The sequence below is a fragment of the Protopterus annectens genome, chromosome 1.part1 (assembly GCF_019279795.1).
Source record: "Protopterus annectens isolate FY-2018-M chromosome 1.part1, PAN1.0, whole genome shotgun sequence".
NCBI lineage: Eukaryota > Metazoa > Chordata > Ceratodontiformes > Protopteridae > Protopterus > Protopterus annectens.
In genome coordinates, this window is record NC_056726.1 from 974,844,768 (window position 1) to 974,863,266 (window position 18,499).

Genomic DNA, 18,499 nt, shown 5'->3' on the forward strand with positions numbered 1-18,499 from the left:
ATTAACTAATTTATTAGTTTTAGTTTTTTTAAATACTTCATTAAAACTTTCCATGACATAAAATTCATTATACCCTCTATCAATAAACATGGTAGCTGCCCTTAAAGCCTCATCAAAAGCTAATTTGACATTGCTACTAAGTCTTTTAATTCTAACAAACTCACCATATGGAATAGATGTTAAAGTATGAATAGGGTGACAACTACTTCCACACATTTTCCAATTCATTTGATCAAATTTTCTATGTATACTAGTTTGTATTTTTTTACCATTCACCCCAGTTAGGGCAATGTCTAAAAAATTAACTTTTGCTCCTATATGAGTATCATCAAATTTAATACCTAAATTATTATTATTTAACTCATTGATGAAATTAATAGATAAATCATGACCTCCATAACAAATAAAGACTAAGTCATCTATAAATCTATAATATCCAATTACATGCTTCCTAAAAAATTGATGTTTATATATATATATTCATTTTCAAAAAAACCCATAAATAAATTTGCGTAAGCAGGGGCAAAAGCAGCCCCCATAGCTGTTCCCTTCAACTGTTGGTACAAAATACCATTAAATTCAAAAATATTATGGGTTAAGCAAAATTCAGTAAGCTCCAGTATATAATGTGTTTTTGGACTATCACCCATAAAAAATAACATAGCTTCTAAACCAAATTTGTCATCAATCAGACATCAGTGGTAATAAAATACATTCCTTCTAACCAACAAATATCCTGTATTTTATAAAGAAAATCATAAGAGTCTTTAATATATGAAGGCAGCTTAATGACTTCTTTTAACAGATATTCATGTAATAAACTGCATAAATTGTATGTGAAAAAAACAAAGGCAGATACAATTGGACGACCAGGAGGTCTTTCTAAATTCTTATGCACCTTAGGTAAGCATATACTTTAGTTGTCGCTATAAATTTAATTTAAATTGTACACTTTTGTATCATTACATGGGGTGACGAAAGCCACATACACTTTGGCTAGGCTTATAAATGGCCTAGGGCAGATAGCCTAGTACTATACTATGAAACTATGAAACAAGAAATCTGAACAAAGGCAAAAATTATGGAGGAGACAAAGGCCCCCAAACAGGGGCAGATTATAAATATTGTTCTTATAGACTTAGAAAGTAGGACTTGTATCCTTTTAAGGTATCTCTGAAGGTATTCCAGTTGCTGCATGGGTCTGGATGGATACATGCCAAAGTCAGCATTATACAAAATAATTGACCTAATGAGAGCTTTGTAAAGGGGGACAACAACATCTCTACATCTAGTCACAATCAATTTGTTTATAAGCTGTGCGATATAGAAAGGCTTTCTTATGACTCTGGGCACATATTGGTCAAAAGTTAGGTCACTGTACACACAAGTTCCCAAACGCCAAACAATTGGGTCAGTTCTCAGAGGGCATTGTCATGATTTTGACCCTAGTTACTATTTCAAACAAACCTTCCTGCATGATGGTTAAGTCATTTGGGGGTTCAATAACTGCTCTTCAATCATCTCAAACTTAGCTGGCCAAAGCCCTTTGGTATTTCCTTTCACTTTTGAGATGTATATGCCAAACAGAAAAAGACTCAGCACCAAACCCTGGGGGACTCCATTAGTGACTGGTCTCTTCCCCTATTTTGATCTCCTGCATCCTGTGAGCAAGTTGGCAATCCAGCTAGTGATGCAAGTGTTTGCTCCGACATAATTCATTTTTTGTACTACACCTGAGTAGGGGATTGTGTCAAAAGGCTTGGCTAGGTCAAGGTAATGTGGTGTGAACTGTTTACCTTTAACCATTGCTTTAGTAACAAAAGTAAAGCTTAAAATTTGCCCATGATTTTGATCCTTGACTTTCCTCTGGGCTGTTTTCAAACACATTTTAGGGCCATGCATACATGTATGCATTCTTTGATTCACCTTCCTGATTGTATTAAATTATATTCCTTATATAATACAGCACACTTGTTAGTGTGTTACATTTATTGTTTTGAACATTTTTCCAGTAAGCAATGAAACAAAATGCATGAACCAATAATGAGAAAACTGCCCAGTTCAGAATATTTCCATCATAAAAGTCTACTTAATCTTCTACAATCCACCAGTATCCGTAAATATGCACAACTTCTGCAGAAGTAAAAGTCATCTAAATAATTCCATATTAAAGAGATCTGTAACTAATGAAGAGGTTGCTGCTAGCAAACAACTTCATATTTCATTGTTTCATCTACAAATAAAGTGCCTCTGTTACCCTTGAGGAATAAATTGCCTATGTTACATTAAAAAAATGATAAACTAGTAATATTGCAATAGGGAATGGATGGCAAACTGATAATAGCTTCATAGGTATTAGGGATCTCTGCCTAGGCAGACATTCTTAGGACTGCAGCATCCACCCCCTTTAAAAGTACAACATACTAGAGTATTAGCAATCCATCTATATACTGTGGGAGTAGAACCCACAGCCTTCTGCATCAAAAGCAAGTGTTCTACCTGTTCTGCTACTAACACAAACAGACATGGCATAAGCAGCACTAAACTTTCCTCCCCTGAAGAAGTATGCAGCACAAAAAGCCAACATTTATTTCGGAGGGGGGTTGTTGGAGTACATTATTTTAACAGCCCCATAGCATGTTCATGTGTTTTTTAAACTCAGTATCAAAATTTTATATCCAAGGGAGGGTCAGGTATTGAGTTTGAGGTTCTTGTAGTAGAGGACTTTCTGCCATAAGGAAATGCAAAAAAGATTATTTGAAAGAAATAAGCAATAGTTAAGAAGCAACAGGTTGTACACTGATGAACAAATTAATGTTGTGGGAAGGACATTTTCTGTAGTGAAAGACAATGGCATTCTCTTCAAAATAACCTTTGTTTTTTTTAAGAATTTGCCGGTTGTAGAAGCAAGGTAATAATATGTTAATGTGTGAGAAGACCACTATCAACAAATCTTCTGGCTTCTGCAAGAAACTTAGAAATTCTATAACCAACAGCAAGCATCAAGCATTGTAAATGACTTGCTGTTTATTTTGTGAAAGTTCTGCCTGAAGCATAGAGTTATGAGTGTGCGTGCGGCGACCGAGTTGTCAAATACAGCAGTAAAACATATAGCAGCACAGTACATACCATTTACTCAACATACACTGATTGTTCCCTTTTCCAGTCTTGGCTTAGTTCCCTGAGAAACAAAAAGCAATTTTCTCTTAGTTCTTTGAAACTTTTCGCATCTTGAAATAAACAGTCGATATGTGAGGCACATGCACTGAGCAACAGACTCCATACCAATTAACTGCAAAAGCAGGCAGCTGCAAACAAATATTGCACTAGCACTGTTTTTTTTCAAATAGCTTGCTGAGACCAGTCATTTCATCATGTCCACATATGTGTAACTAGCCATGAGCTTCACTCAAGCAAGCACAGTTTAAAAAAGAAATGTTGTTGTCGTTCGGCTTTTCCCGGTTAGGGGGTCATCACAGCAGAACTCCGGTCCATAAATTGCGCCCCTTTGAGGGCGCAATTGCTAGCCTCTATGGGCAGTGGTGAAATTTAAAAAACAAATGTTGCTGTTGTCTTTCGGCTTTTCCCAGTTAGGGGTCGTCACAGCAGAACTCCGGTCCGTAAATTGCGCCCTTTTGAGGCCTACCTGTACGGTGCCCTAGGCGGTCGCCTAGTTCGCCTATGCCTAAGGCCGGCCATGCCTGTACTTCAGAGAAGTAGATACCAAATAGGAGAGGACCAAGGACTGAACCCTGTGGTACTCCACTTGTCACTGGTCTATAGTCGGATTTGGAGTCTGCTACTTTCACAGTGTGGGTTCTGTCAGTGAGCCAGTTGGCAACCAATCTTGTGACATAGGGATTTATACCTAGTTTAGTGAGTTTATTTATAATTCCAGAGTGGGGGATGGTGTCAAAAGCCTTGGCAAGATCTGGATAGGCTGTGTGAACCACCTTACCCTTGTCTATGGCTTTGGTGACTGCTTCAAAGAAGTCTGTCAGGTTTAGGAGGCATGATCTGCCTTTTACAAACCTAAACTGGGTGGGGTCCAGAGTTTGGAGATTACCAATGTCTTTGTTTATAAGTTTCATGATGATATGTTCCATGGCCTTGCAGATCAGGCTCGTCAGGCTAATGGGGTGGTAGTTTCTGGGATCCGTGGTGGCTCCCCCCTTGTGGAGTGGGATAACCATTGCTGTGCACCATTCAGCAGGCACAAAGCCTGAAGTGAGGCTATGATTGAACATGGTACTTAGGTGGGGTGCCAGTTTGTTCTGTAGTTCGTGTAGAATGCAGCCTGGGATGTTATCTGGTACCATGGATGCTGTGTTCTTGGCTTTGGAGAGTGTGGTTTTTACCTGTGCAGCCGTGATTACAGTAACTTTGCATTCTTCCGGTGTAGAGATGGGCTCTTTAGGGGGTGTGTGGGGAGTAAAGTTAGCACTGAACCTATCTGCCAGGATGTTGGCAATATCAGTTGGGTCTGTATCTTTAGTGCCATTGTGCTGTAACTCAGAGCAGATTTGAGTGTTGCCATTGAGATTCTTGACATAGCTATAGAATGCTTTGTGGTTGTCTTTAGAATCAGTGGCAATTTTGTTTTTGTAACTAGCTTTGGAGGATTTTATCAGGGATCGCAGCTTCTTACTGAGGCTGACCAAGGAGCTCCTCCACTCATGGGATTTTACTCTCTTTTGCAACAGTTTCTTCCTTCTGTTGTACAGTTTGTTTATGGCAGGGGACCACCAGATTGACTTCCCTTTTTTTGGAGGATAGCATCTTGGGTCTGTTTGGGATAACACGATCCATGCACTCATGTAAGTGCTTATAAAGTGCAATTGTGTAGGATTCAGTAGTCATAACTGTATTGTCCATCTGCATGGGTGTCATGAAGTTCACCACTTCTGTCTTAAGAAGCATAAAGTTGGCTTTGAAGAAATTTTTTACCATGGTTTCCTTAATGGGGGTGGGGGCAGGATGTGGCTATCTAGGGTAATTAGCTTATGGTTGGATTAGACAAATGAGGCATTGACTTCAGGTGTGGAACACTGGTCACTCATGATGGTAATGACTCAATCTAGGATATTGTTGCCCCTGGTGGAGGTGTGGATAAGCTGATCCAGGGCACTGGAGTTTATGAATTCCAGAAAGCGTTGAGCGAAGGAGTTGGTAAATGAGTAGTTTTCCCAGTTAATGGTGGGGTAGTTGAAATTGCCCATTATTAGGGTGTTTGGTTGAATCCTAATATTTTCCAGTACATCAAGAAAAGAGGAGTGGGAATCCTGGGGCATGGTGGGTGATCTGTAGCAAGCTACAATTTGGATTGCAGTTTTGGCCAGAGTTAGCTGCACTTGGATAACCTCGGCTGCATTATGCTGAGCAACTAGCCTGGAGGTGTGGATATCCTTAATGAATATGGACACACCTCTGCCTTTGGTGTTTCGGTCCAGGTTACATGGCCAAAAAGTGTGGTATGAGTTATAGCCTGGTAGTGCAGGGGTACTCTCTGGAGCCTTGAACCAGGTCTCAGTCACTGCACAGATATCGATGTTCTCCATTTTAAGGAGTGCCTTGAGTGAGTGCATTTTGAGATTTAGACTTCTAGCACTGAGAAGCATCACTCTCAGGTTTTTCTTGCCTGTTCCTGTTATGGTGGTGAATTTTTCATTTGAACCTTGCCTAAAAAAGGCACTATAGGGGCAGTAATAACCTTAGCCAGTATCCAGAATCCCAGGGGTGACAGGTGCAGGCCATCTCTGGCAAAGCATTGTGGTCTGTCGACCATGTCATCCCAGGCAGACAGATACTGGATCCCTTTAGAATGGCACAAGAAGCTTAGCCAATTGTTGAAGTCAATCATTTTGTCCTTGTACTGCGGCATCATTCTGGGTGATGGCAGAATGCTACTCAGGGCTAGGGTCATACCTGCCTGGGCTACAAGATCAGAGAGCTCCTCCATGTCTCTTTTCATGTAGTCCAGGGAGGTACGTCTCACATCGTTCACACCAACATGGACAATGACAGAGTCATATTTGTACTTGTTGTGGAATGACCTGAGTCAGTGGGTTATGTGGCAGATCCTGGCACCCAATAGGCAGCTGACAGTAACCTTCTCCTTGTTTAGCCTGGTGAGTGGGACATCAGTGTGCCTGACTATAGAGTCACCTATGACTAGTGTGTTGGGTACATTGTTTTGCCTTATTGGCTGTGGTTGAGTGGCACACCAAGTCTGTGGTCTATGTGTCATTTGGGTTGTGTTGGGGGGGGGGGTGGAGGTTGCTTGTATTTCTGCTTTGGAGGTCTCTGTTGCTTGAGCAGATTATTATTGAGAGCCTCCACAAATGTTTTTGTGTTTCTATGTGTGGATTTTGATGGTGTAGATTTAGTGAGACTATGTGATGAGTGTAGTGTAGTGCAAGTGTTTACCTTCTCCTCTTAACTGTCATGTTCAGTCTTGATTGGAGAGAGCTTTACCTCCAGTTTGGCTAGATAAGTGTAGCTCTCACAGGTTGCAGTGTTGGCTGGTAGGAGGAGAGGGTTGTCTGTGTACATGAGACAATTTCTACATTGCGCCAAGATGCCCAGATTCATCAGATAGATTGGAGAGAACATTTTGTGTGTGTTTTGTGTGTGTGTGTGTGTGTGTGTGTGTGTGTGTGTGTGTGTGTGTGTGTGTGTGTGTGTGTGTGTGTGTGTGTGTGTGTGTGCGTGTGTGTGTGTGTGTGTTGTATGCAGTGTGTGCCCAAGTTTTTTTGTGTGGAGGTAGTGTTATGGATAGGGTTTTTCTAAGATAAAGTATAAGGTTAACAGTAGGGATAGGTTAGTAAGCATTACTAAGGAAATACAGAGGGTAAATTGTGTAAATTATGATACACAAAGTAGTCCATATAGATAGAAAGATATAAATATAGCTATAAATAGATATACTAAACCAAACCAAAGGGTAAAAAAAAAAGTCACACAGCCAAACCATTCAGTAACAACTGCAAGAAAACCAACCAAGCTGTAGAGTTTGCACTGAATAATACCTCAAACCTCCTGTGGTAGAAACCCATATATGCAAATGAGCAATTAAGGACATAAAATGTTTCAGCTACGTGGCTTCTGAATATCCATGAAGCTGAAACACTGTATGTCCTTAAAGGGTCATTTGCATATATTCCATGGGGGATCACCACCATATACACGCTCATATATCCACCACACACACACACACACACACACACACACACACACACACACACACACACACACACATATATATATATATATATATATATATATATATTTATATATGTTACCTTTACATTATCAAATGTTCAGATGTTTGACAGTCATATGACCGAAACCATATCATCGAACATTCAAATGTTCGACAATGTAAAGTTAATAAAAAAAACAAACAAAATAAAGAAAAATAAAATTTGCGCCCCTCCACAAACCCCTACTTAAATATACCAACTCTGAGATTGCACTACATTATGGTAACAGGAAATAGTGTGATCTCGGAGTTGGTATATTTCAGTAACGGGGGTGTGGGGGGTGCAGGGGGCTTTCTATACACACTCTATTTTCTTTTCTTTCTCCCGTGTTTTCTTGCCTTTACATTGTCGAACATTTGAATGTTCGATGATATGGGCTCGGCCATATCATTGCCGAACATTTGACTGTTCGATAATGTAAGGGTAACCTATATATATATATATATATATATATATATATATATATATATATATATATATATATATGATTTATTATCAAAAGCTTAAAATGCACTTCATCGTTGTTCAACACAATGAACTATAACATTGAAAATGAAAATGCATTTACATCAACATGCCGAATATAATTTCTCAGAAGGTGACATCAGACACCTAGGATATGCAGTTTAAAGTGCCATCAAAGTTTCACTTTTACAGCAAAAGTTTTTACTTTTGTGCAGGAGGCAAGCCCCCTGCACCCCCCTGCCCTCCACACCCCTGCAAATTATATATACTTCCTCCGAGATTGCACTACAGTGGAGGAAAAGGGTAAATTCCCTGATCCCCACTGTAGTGTGACCTCCATTCACAATGCTGACCTCATACTAATGAATCACGCTTTCTTTTCCCTTCATTATTATGTGTTTGTAGTATTCTAGTTTGGCATTGTGCATCGTTGCAACTGTACTTTCCATCAACTGACTTTCGATGAAGTGCATTTCAAGCTTTTGATAGTTAACTTATAAATATATATATATACTGTATGTGTGTGTATGAACATACTTTTGTGAAATATGGGTGTCATTTACTCTGTTGAATTGTTGTCTGTCAATGAACTCTGAGATGTAGTTGAGTGTTCTGTTTTTAAATGTTAAGATTTCACATGAATAGAACATTGAATGCATGCTTGTAAGGTAGGTGTAGGTTTGGGAAACTAATGCTAAAACCTTTAGATATTCTGAATGTTTTAGCATTAGAGGGTAAGAATATGTGTGTGAGTGTAGGCAGGTAAGGATTAGAGCTGGGTTAACTAAAAACATAGATATAGTGTAGTACGTGTGGGTCAGTGTGTATGTGTGCATCTGTGCTGTCTTGATTAGTGATTCTGTTATGGAAAAGGTTTTTGAAGGTAGGGTACAGTGTTAGAATTAGGGTCAAGAGCAGGTTTAGGGTTAGGTAATTTAGAAGGTATCAGTAAGGTGGTGGGGGTGAAACACTGTAATCATTTCTCTTTGACAGTCTCTGCAATTGGGCTGCTTTGGTTTCTGCTCTGATGTCCTCATTTCTTTGTCTGTCCAGAAAGTGCATTCTGCCACCCATCTCAGGTACGTCATATCAATTACCTAAATCTTCAACTATTTTGCCTTCACAGCTCGGTTGCTGTGTCATACAGAAGCACTGGATGCACCACTGTTTGTGTACCTTACTTTTCAACTGATTTGGAACATATTGTCCTGATATACTGTGCAAGTTGGCAGTAGCACCTATGTTTTTTAACTTTCGCTTCTTCATTCAGACTTCCCTTCTCCTCAACCACCTTCTTTTGATTTCCCACATTTTCTGCCAGGACAACTTTCTTGTCTGTATTAAGTTTCATCCCATGTGCCTTTAGTTTTGCAATTTAGTCCCCTTCATTTGGTGAACTTGCTTTTGGCCACACATTTGTCTCAGTACCCACCCCCACCCCCATATATACTTAACTTTTGTACAGTCCCATATCATATGAACATAGCCTGCCTACATCATCAGTATTTGCCAGTCTGTCATATTCCCTTGGTTTTAATTGCACAAGGATGAGATGCTATTGACATACTGTTGTCACAAAGGTGAATGAGATCACAGGGGAATCTTAGTAGTTATGGCTTTTGCTATCAATTTGTTTCAGGTTACAGTTCCCATACATTGTGCCAGGTTTTTCTGCTGTCATTTATATCTTTCCAGGATGAAACTGAAGTAGATTCATTTGAATCAGTGCTGTACTCTGTTTATGAAATTGAATGAATAAATACATTTATTTCTTTATTTGACATTTATTGACCAGGATAGTTTGACTGAGCTAGTGCCCTTTTCTAGCCGAGGCCCCAAGGAGAACAGCTCCACAGTACAATTAAGCAAGAAAAGAATTACAATAATGAGGTAAAATACAATAAAATGTAATAAATAAGATAAATAAGTAAATGTTTTTTACAGCTCAAGTGAGAGAAATCAGCAATACAGACTCTGACTACATAGTAAGTATTAAAACAAGTAGTAAACAAGAAAAAAACTGTCTAAAAACGCATTAGGATTGTCCTCGGATACAACTGTGGAACTGAAAGTAGTTTGTTTTATAAGCTGCAGTGTGAGTAGATATATTTAATAGAGATAAGAAATTGTGAGTAGGATACGGGTAGCATGTTTCCAGAAATAGGAAGGGAAGGAGCATAGAGTTGTAGGTGACTATGATTGTCTTACTAAGGAGGTTAGATAAGATAATTAGAGGAAAGGAAGAGTAAGAAGAAAAGTGAGGAAACGGAGAAGATAATGGACAGTAAATAAATAAACAAACACATAAATAAATCTAGTTCCTATTTGTCCTTAGGATCCATCAAACCGTCTCTTCTAGATTTTTAAATTAAACTACACAATTTTCTCATTGCTGGCTCATGCATTAGTAATCTACTGTTGTCCCTGATTTCTTCCCTCACCCTCTCTTCCTGAATTATTGGCCAAGGACTCCATATCCTCCAAACGTAACTTGGATAATTTAACAAAATATAAAATTCTTTGACTGTCTATAACTGCTAAATCATAAAATGAAAAAAAATCCTGGTCTTACCCATTCTAGCCAATATGTAGATCTGTTTCTGTTTTGCACTTGTTTGACCCCATTACCTCTTTCCCATCTGGATTCCTTATAAAATTTCTCTGGAGACATGCTTTCTCTAACTAATCCTCTACCCAACCACCCCCTGGATATCATATCTTTGATTCATTTGTGCTTGTATTCATTTTTGTGTTGTAATAAATATTCCATGGTTCCTTGACATATGGGTTCTGGGTTAGTTCTGCCCCTACAGTATCGCCAGTCTCTGCTGCAGCCATGAAGAGTTAAACTGCTATTTCTCCTAAGCATAAATAGTTTCTTTCTGCAACTTCTTGGCTCTTTGGTGTCCCATGAAACATCCCTTATCACTTACTGAATTTTTTACATAGTTAGTAAAAGCCATCTGTGGGAGGTGTCTTTCTAAAAATAGGAATTTAGTTATAAAGCATCCTAATAATATTATTCTATTCAAGAAAGAGATTTTCTATCTGTACTATTTCTTAATCTTCTCCATCATGCATTGTAGGCTTGGTATAATGCTCCTGCCCATCATATCATGTAGTCTTTTAGACACCATTACAGCCATATCCACACACTATTTTACTACCTGCAATGATATATTTTATTGAGCTTAAGAATAATGTCATAGTATTTATTTAGATGAAGTAGATCCATATTCCCCAAATTAAGATTGACAGAAAAATGTTTACTGTATTAACTTGCTCCAACCTTTTATCTAACATTTTGCATAGATATTAATTTTCACATTTAGTAATGAAACAGCCTATAATTCTTAGGATCTGTTGAATCTTTCCATTCCTTGTGCAATAAGACTACATTTGCAGTTAAAAGAGTTAGAGAAAAAAGTCCTTCATTTTTCTTCCTTGTATAATTTGATTAACCAATCCACCAGGATCCAATTTAAAATATTTATCTAGAATAAATTATTATAAGAATGAGCAGATTTTTTCTCTTATTCCTTTCTCAATTTACCACGCTCTTTCTGAAGACATTTTGAGAGGAAATCTTTATTTATGGAAAGAATCCATGTGCTTGTTCTATACTAAATAGCATTCTACGCAACTATGTTCCTAGAAATCATTATGATCCAATAACCAAAAACTCCTGTGTATCCATAAACCTATCAAATCTACTGGGTATTGTCTGTACTCATATCATGTTGCTAAGGCCTGGAACTCCTTATCTGCATCCGTCAGGTCAGTATCCTCCCTCGTATCCATCAAAATCTTTTTGAAAGACTTCCTAGCCAAATATCTTACATGGAAAGAGTGAAAGCACTGTCACTGTATTTTGTCTCCTACAGGTTGCTAAGTGGTGACCTGTGCCTGGCTTACAGGGCAATCTCTGACCAGGCCCTGATGGAAATGCTTACACATCAGTAAATCAAATTGCACAAGGGTCACTCACTCCATGGATCTTAATCTAGCATCTGACATGAACAGGCAATGCTTGAGAGATAGATACACCTCCCAGAGACTGCCACTTCTCTGGAACAAGCTTCCAATTCACATGAAACAGAGCCCCTTCCTGACCCTCTTCAAATGCAACATAGATCAATGGATGGGTGACCACAAATTCACTCTTGGGGTGGCACCCATGTCCTTCCTGAACAGAGAAAGTCATCTTCACTCATCTAGCCACCAACTATTGGGGCAACTTGGGATAAATATAGCTAGGCTTGTAAAGGCTCTAGGGCTACTAGCCTACTAACCTACTATGAACCTATGAAAAGTTGTCTCTGCTCTTGCTCAACATCAGGATAAACTATATCCTTAAATATGGACAAATACCCATTCATACTTAGCATCACCATTAAGTGCCATATTCAATCACAGCCTAACCACAGGCTATATTCCTGCGAAATGGAGAACAACGACAGTTATTCCCCTCCACAAAGGTGGCTTAGGAGCAGCCCCAGGGAATTATAGACCCATAAGTCTGACCAGCCTCATCTATGAGGCCATATCATCATGGACCTCATAAATAAAGCCATAGGTATCCTCCAAACCCTGGATCTGACCCAATTTGGCTTCATAAAGGGCAGATCCTGCCTGTTAAACCTGATCAGTTTCTTTGAAAATGTGACCAGGGCCATTGACGAGGGCAAATCTGTGCACACAGCATACCTCAACTTGGCCAAGACCTTTGAAGCAATCCCACACTCAGATATTGCTGATAAACTTAGCAAACTGAATGTAAACCCCTTTGTTGTAAGAAGGATTGCCAGTTGGCTGACAAACTGGTCATGTACTATCAAAGTGGGTGACTCCACATTAGCCAGCAGACCAGTCACCAGCGGGGTGCCAAAAGGGTCAGTGCTGTGCCTCCAACTGTTTGATATATACTTCTCAGAAGTTCAGACCAAAACTAAGGGGCTGTGGCTGACCAAGTTTGCAGACAACTGTAAACTGGGTGCAATTATCAAATCCCCAAATTATGTTAGTGTACTTCAGGAGGGTCTTACACAGATCAATGACTGATGTCTTAGTCATGGTCTCAAACTGAATGCAAAGAAATGCATCATCATTCCCTTCAGTAAAAACAATGTCCCTTCACCCTATCAAGTTAACAACAATACCCTATGTACTTATGAAGTGGTAAGTGATCTGAAGTCACAAGCAGACTGCAACCTTAACTTTGACCATCATGTATCTACTGTAGTAAGGCCTTCTATGAAGCACACTTGATTAGCAAAGGCATTCCTCTAGAGCAAAGGAGTTTATAACCCCTCTAAATTCATCACTAATCAGGCCCACAGTTGAGTATAATGCCCCATTTAGCATGTACTGCGCAAAGCACCTACAGCAACCAGAGATACCTCAGAGTTTTCTAAAAGAAGAGCAAGGGATTCCAGCACATGCCTTACACAGACCAACTAAACTCCCTGTCACTATACTCAGTATCGTATAAACTTCCTAGGGTAGACTTATGCCTGGTTTCCAGAGCAATCGCCAACCCAAACCTAATGAATTTGCTGCATATCCGTAAATCAAACAGGGTTAGAGCTACACTTTTCTGGGGACCAAAATATGGCCAGCGACTCGAATAGGATGTTAAAGCCAGTAAAATACCATTTATTGGTAAGTGCTTTCATCAGGTTTAAAATCACCAAACTTTTTCAGACACCATTTAACAAACATATCCAGCCATTTATACCAGTGTCATAACTAACAGCAGCGATTGACTCCAAGTAAACTCCCCCACATGATTCATTTGAAAATTCAGGAACCCACAAGTTTATCCTTATAAAGACATTCACATCACTATTAATGTTGCATTACATCCATCTACCATTTGAATTTATGCATTCCACCATGTTTCTAGTAATAAAGAATGTAATTCTATCTATCATATACTTTTAATTTAAGCAAACTAGAAACAGACATGCCATTTAATCCTGGTGGACAACTAGCATTCAAATAAATCTGCCACCATACCTCTTTCTCTTCTAAATATAGCTTCCATTGTCCCCCATGAGATTCACTGTGTATCTGTTGTAATACTGCAAATTTAAAAGTGTGTTGGGGAAATACCTTTAAGTGTCTACATAAGGCATTGGTTTCCTTATGTTGTGCAATTTCATAAAAATGTTCATAAATTCTTTGTGACAATTTACGTTGTGTTTTACCCACATAGTATCCATTATATTGTGTGCATAGAGCAATATAAACCACTGCCTGAGAATAACAACTATATCTGCCCTTTATTTTATGGTCTTGTCCAATACCTTAATGCTCTACCCAGTAAAAATATGTTGGCATTGATGGCACATACCACATGGTGCCATCTGACAAGTCTGTGTCCTGGTTCCGATACATTGTCTTTCCAAAATATTTTTTATGTTACTACCCCTTCGATATACTACCTTAAAGTTGGTCCAAGGGTGTCCAACGCCTCCCTTTATTTTATTTATTTATGTATTTATTTGCAGTTTGTTTGCCAGGATAGTCCAATTGGGCCACATGGAGCCCATTTTCAATGGAGTCCTGGGGAGAAAAACTCCAGAAAAATGCAAATACATAGTACACATTGCACATTTGCATTACAGATTATCTCATAGGAATACAAAGTAAATATAATAAGAAAAGGTTAACAATGATAGAATACATCAGTATAGTTTGTAAAACAGGATTAAAAACACTTTTTTACACAAAAGTAGCAGCATAGGGTAACTGTTAAGTTGTTGGTCAAATAGATTCAATAGAGCTGTGGAACTATAGGAGGCAGTAATGGCATATTTAGTTCTAGGAGAGTAGGAAGTGGTATTAGAAGGATTAGGTAGGATGGGAACAGGAGCACTTCCATTGTGAAGTTAGGTGTGAGTGCGGCAAGGTTTTAAATGAGGAGAGACTGCTGGTGATGCGGATAGGAGATGGTAGAGAATTCCAGAGGCGTGCAAGAGAGAAGGACATTAGATGATTCCCAGCTGGACATTATAATACTTCAATTTTTATTTAAAATGTCAGTGACCATATAGCTGTCTTCACAAAATGTAGTGACAAAGGGACAAAAAGAAGTATCACTAGTAAAAGTTAAATGCCTTTCTTTGCCATAACTAGATTCATATATTGCTAAACTATTACTGGTTGTAAACTCATGTGATGATTCTACCTGTGTAACAGGTTGAATGGGGGGGGTGATGGTAAACTTGACCCTTGTATTAAAGGTACATAAAATCCAGCATTTTGCTTCTTTATAACTTCATTTGTTATACTACGAATCAAAGGTAAGGGGTACCCCCTGTCCAAAAACATCTGCCCCATTACATCACATTCACTCAAAAAATCATGACAGAAGCTTGAGTTTTGAATTTCATGCCTTTCAGAAAATGCTTGCTAATGCAAAAGCTGTTGTCCTATCAATTTTCTATTTCTGGGCCTTTGTATCCAAATCATTATGGTACTGTCCAGATTTCTTGCTGTAAGAGGTTGAGAGGTATGGATCCAATTTACATAAAATGTGCTGTAGATGAGCTGAAGTTTCACTCCTCTACCCCATATTGTAGAGTCTGTCTACTTTCGAGTCAATACTTGTGGGAGCATTTAAGGTAGAGGATAGCTCTGACTAAGCGTAGGAGCAAATGATGTCAGCTATAATTTCCTAAAATTACCAATAAATGAACATTGTCATTTCCTCCCTCTGATTTCCTGTGTATCTACTTTTCTATGCAGTCATGCCATCTTCCATTCAAAATCTGCATTATTTTCTTCCTGCAACTGCATTTTCTCTTTAATTTTGCAAGAAATTATTTACCTCACTGGAGAGGTAAGAGGCACTTCTTTTTTCATTGTGTTATATTGTCTGTATTTGCTAGTCCCAGGAACATGATCACAAGAATCATAAGATGCCTGGCCATATACAACTTTAAGCAAACACTTTATTGTGTTTGGCAGCTCAATTCTTGCATACTTTTCTCATGCTGTAAGTAGGTAACTTTTATCTCTAGGTCAGTTAAAGATCATAACTTAAAGCACTGTTAGTGGGAGGGGATGTCCTCCCTGTTGGGATCCAGGCAGTGCCCTTCATTTATATGGGAGTTTGTTTGGATCAGTAAGTCGTGCTTTCATACGCTTGTACATCTTCTATTAGTGTGCTTTGTCTTAAAGTGTATTTGGAGATGCATATCCTGTTTTAAAGGCAAGATGACATTTGACAGCCTGAAGTACACTGCTCAGAGCTATAGCAAGGGAATTTGGCACTCTGGGAAGTAACTAACTTGGCACCCCTCCCCCTGCTGTACATTAAAAAAACGTTTGCGAGGTTAAAAGCTGTCAATTCAGTGATTGCAATTGTGATAACTTACAAACATCTTGCAAGCTGTTTATCTGCTCTTTTTTACAGGCAGTTTAACTACTTAAAAAAAACAAAACAGGATAGTCGGACCATTTTCAAGCTGGATCACAATCACTTGATAGATGTTTGTCATCACCTAGCTCTTGGAACAGCTGCCTCTCTTGCCACACTGTTGTCACATCTCTGGCAATGCTCAGTAAAAATGTTACTAAATCAAATGCTTTTCTGAAATATGCTCACATTATACTGTTAGCATAACTATTCTGCTGTTCTTAGGTTAATACTAGACTGCTGATCATGAAGAATATTTGCAGCCCAGCTTCAATGTCTCAAACTATGAATACCCACAGATATGAATAATTAATACCCAGGTACAACCCATTTCAATAAGGACAGGAGAAGTAGACCTGAGGTGTGTTTAATACCTAACTTCAACCCCTTTCAATGAAGGCTTGTCATCCAGGTTATGCTTAGAGTGTTAAGGAGATGCTTTGTTTTACATCCAAGGGAAGTCTATTCCACAAAAGAGGGATTCTCTATGAGAGATATCTGTTTTGCCAACAGGTCCTAATTATTTTGGATGAAATTTTGCTCTTTTGAGTTGCTGTTTAGGGTGGTATTTGTTCTGCAGATGTGATGGAGGTCCTTTGAGGCTCTATAGGCCAGACAAAAGTCCCCCTCTCAAGAGTCTGTAGGAAGCAGAAAAGAGAATAAGCACTTTGAGGCTATTAGTGTAGCTCAAGGAAGACATGCACTTTATTGTCCTGGTGAGGAAACTCTGTTGTCTCTTAAGCTGAATCATGAACTTAGACAAGTACATACCAAATGTAGTATTATGGGCCTGATAAGGGAGGAATAGAGAGGGATGATAACTTCTTTGGACATAGAAGGTATACCCTAATGATCAGTCTGGCCAGATAAAGAATGTATGATCAACAGTGGATACACAGTGATCAAAGGATAGTTCTTTATCAACAAAAGTGCCCAAGGTACCCGATGACTGACTCATTCAAAGTGCTGTCACCTACTGTATGTGGTAGGTGAATGGGTGTCCTTGTTTGCTAAAGGACACAATGATTCATTTCTTGGCATTTAATTTAAGGCTATGTTGCAGGCACCATTTGTTGGTGTATGTCAGGCCCACCCGGATAATCTGGAAGTCAGATGACTAGGTTATGACTGCTCTGAGTTTGTAGTCATGTGCAGACCTAGTCAGCCACAGCCCCTTGGTGTCAACCTTGATATCAGAAAAATAAATACCAAAGATAACAGTCCTAGGTCCAGTCCTTGGGGGACACCTCTGGATACTTCTTTTTTTCAATGAGAGTGCACTACCAGCACTAATAAATTGGGTTCTGCTAGTAAGCCAGTTTGCTATCCAGTGGGTAACAAAGAGGTTTTATATAGCTTGATGCACTACCTCTGTTACAGCACCTCTGTCATTCCAAGCAGATAGTGGAAAGATGAGGAAGGTAACTTTCAATGAACACTTTTAAGCCCTAAAGAGTGCCCTGTAGGGTGCACTGCTGCTAGATCATGGTGAGAAAGGCCCAGGGCATTAATCATTTGCAGTAAAACAGCCAGCTTATACACAGCTGGCCACAGACGACAAAGTTCTACAGGCCTTGATCCATGTAATATCTGCTACTGGGGCTCCTCTTACTGTGGAATGGGGGTGCACTGTGGGGAGAGGATTAATATTTTTTTCATATTGTACCTGTACTTTAAACAATGCAAGATTTTTTAGTTTGTTTGGTGAACACACATATAGCTTGTGTTACACAGCCCACAACTAATTATGATATAGGTGTGCTCTTCACCTTTACCTCGCTTTGAAGGAGTGCCAGGTCCACCCCTCAACAATGAGTCATGCAGCAAAAAAAAAAAAAAAAACAGGTGGGGTGCTACAACCTATACCACACAGGAAGTGCTGAAGCAAAAATTTCAGTCCTGACAGAAATGCTGTGTGGAAATAAATCCCAGTACTGCATTACTGCTAATCAAGCCCCTAACACCTTGGGCCCAGGGAAGCTGCCCCCTTTGCCCCACCCTTGCTACGTTTCTTCTTCGCAAACATTTATTATTATAATAAACTGTGCTGTTTACTGAATTATTTAAGTTTTGCTGCAGACCATATGTTAATGTTAAAAGCTACAAATTTTAAGGTAATGGCAAAGTTAAAATAAGGTATTGGGGTAGAAAAGGAAAACAATATCTCATACATTTTTTGGATCGCAGCTAAGTGCAATTTGACCAGTGCAAATATGGCTTCCTGTTTTTTTGTTATGTTATGTAGTGAAATAAGTTTAGATAAATAGATGTATTTGTGTGTCCCGCTGGGCAAAAAACTCCTTTTCAGTGGAGGCCTGAGAAGAAAAGCTGCAGAAGAAATAATAAA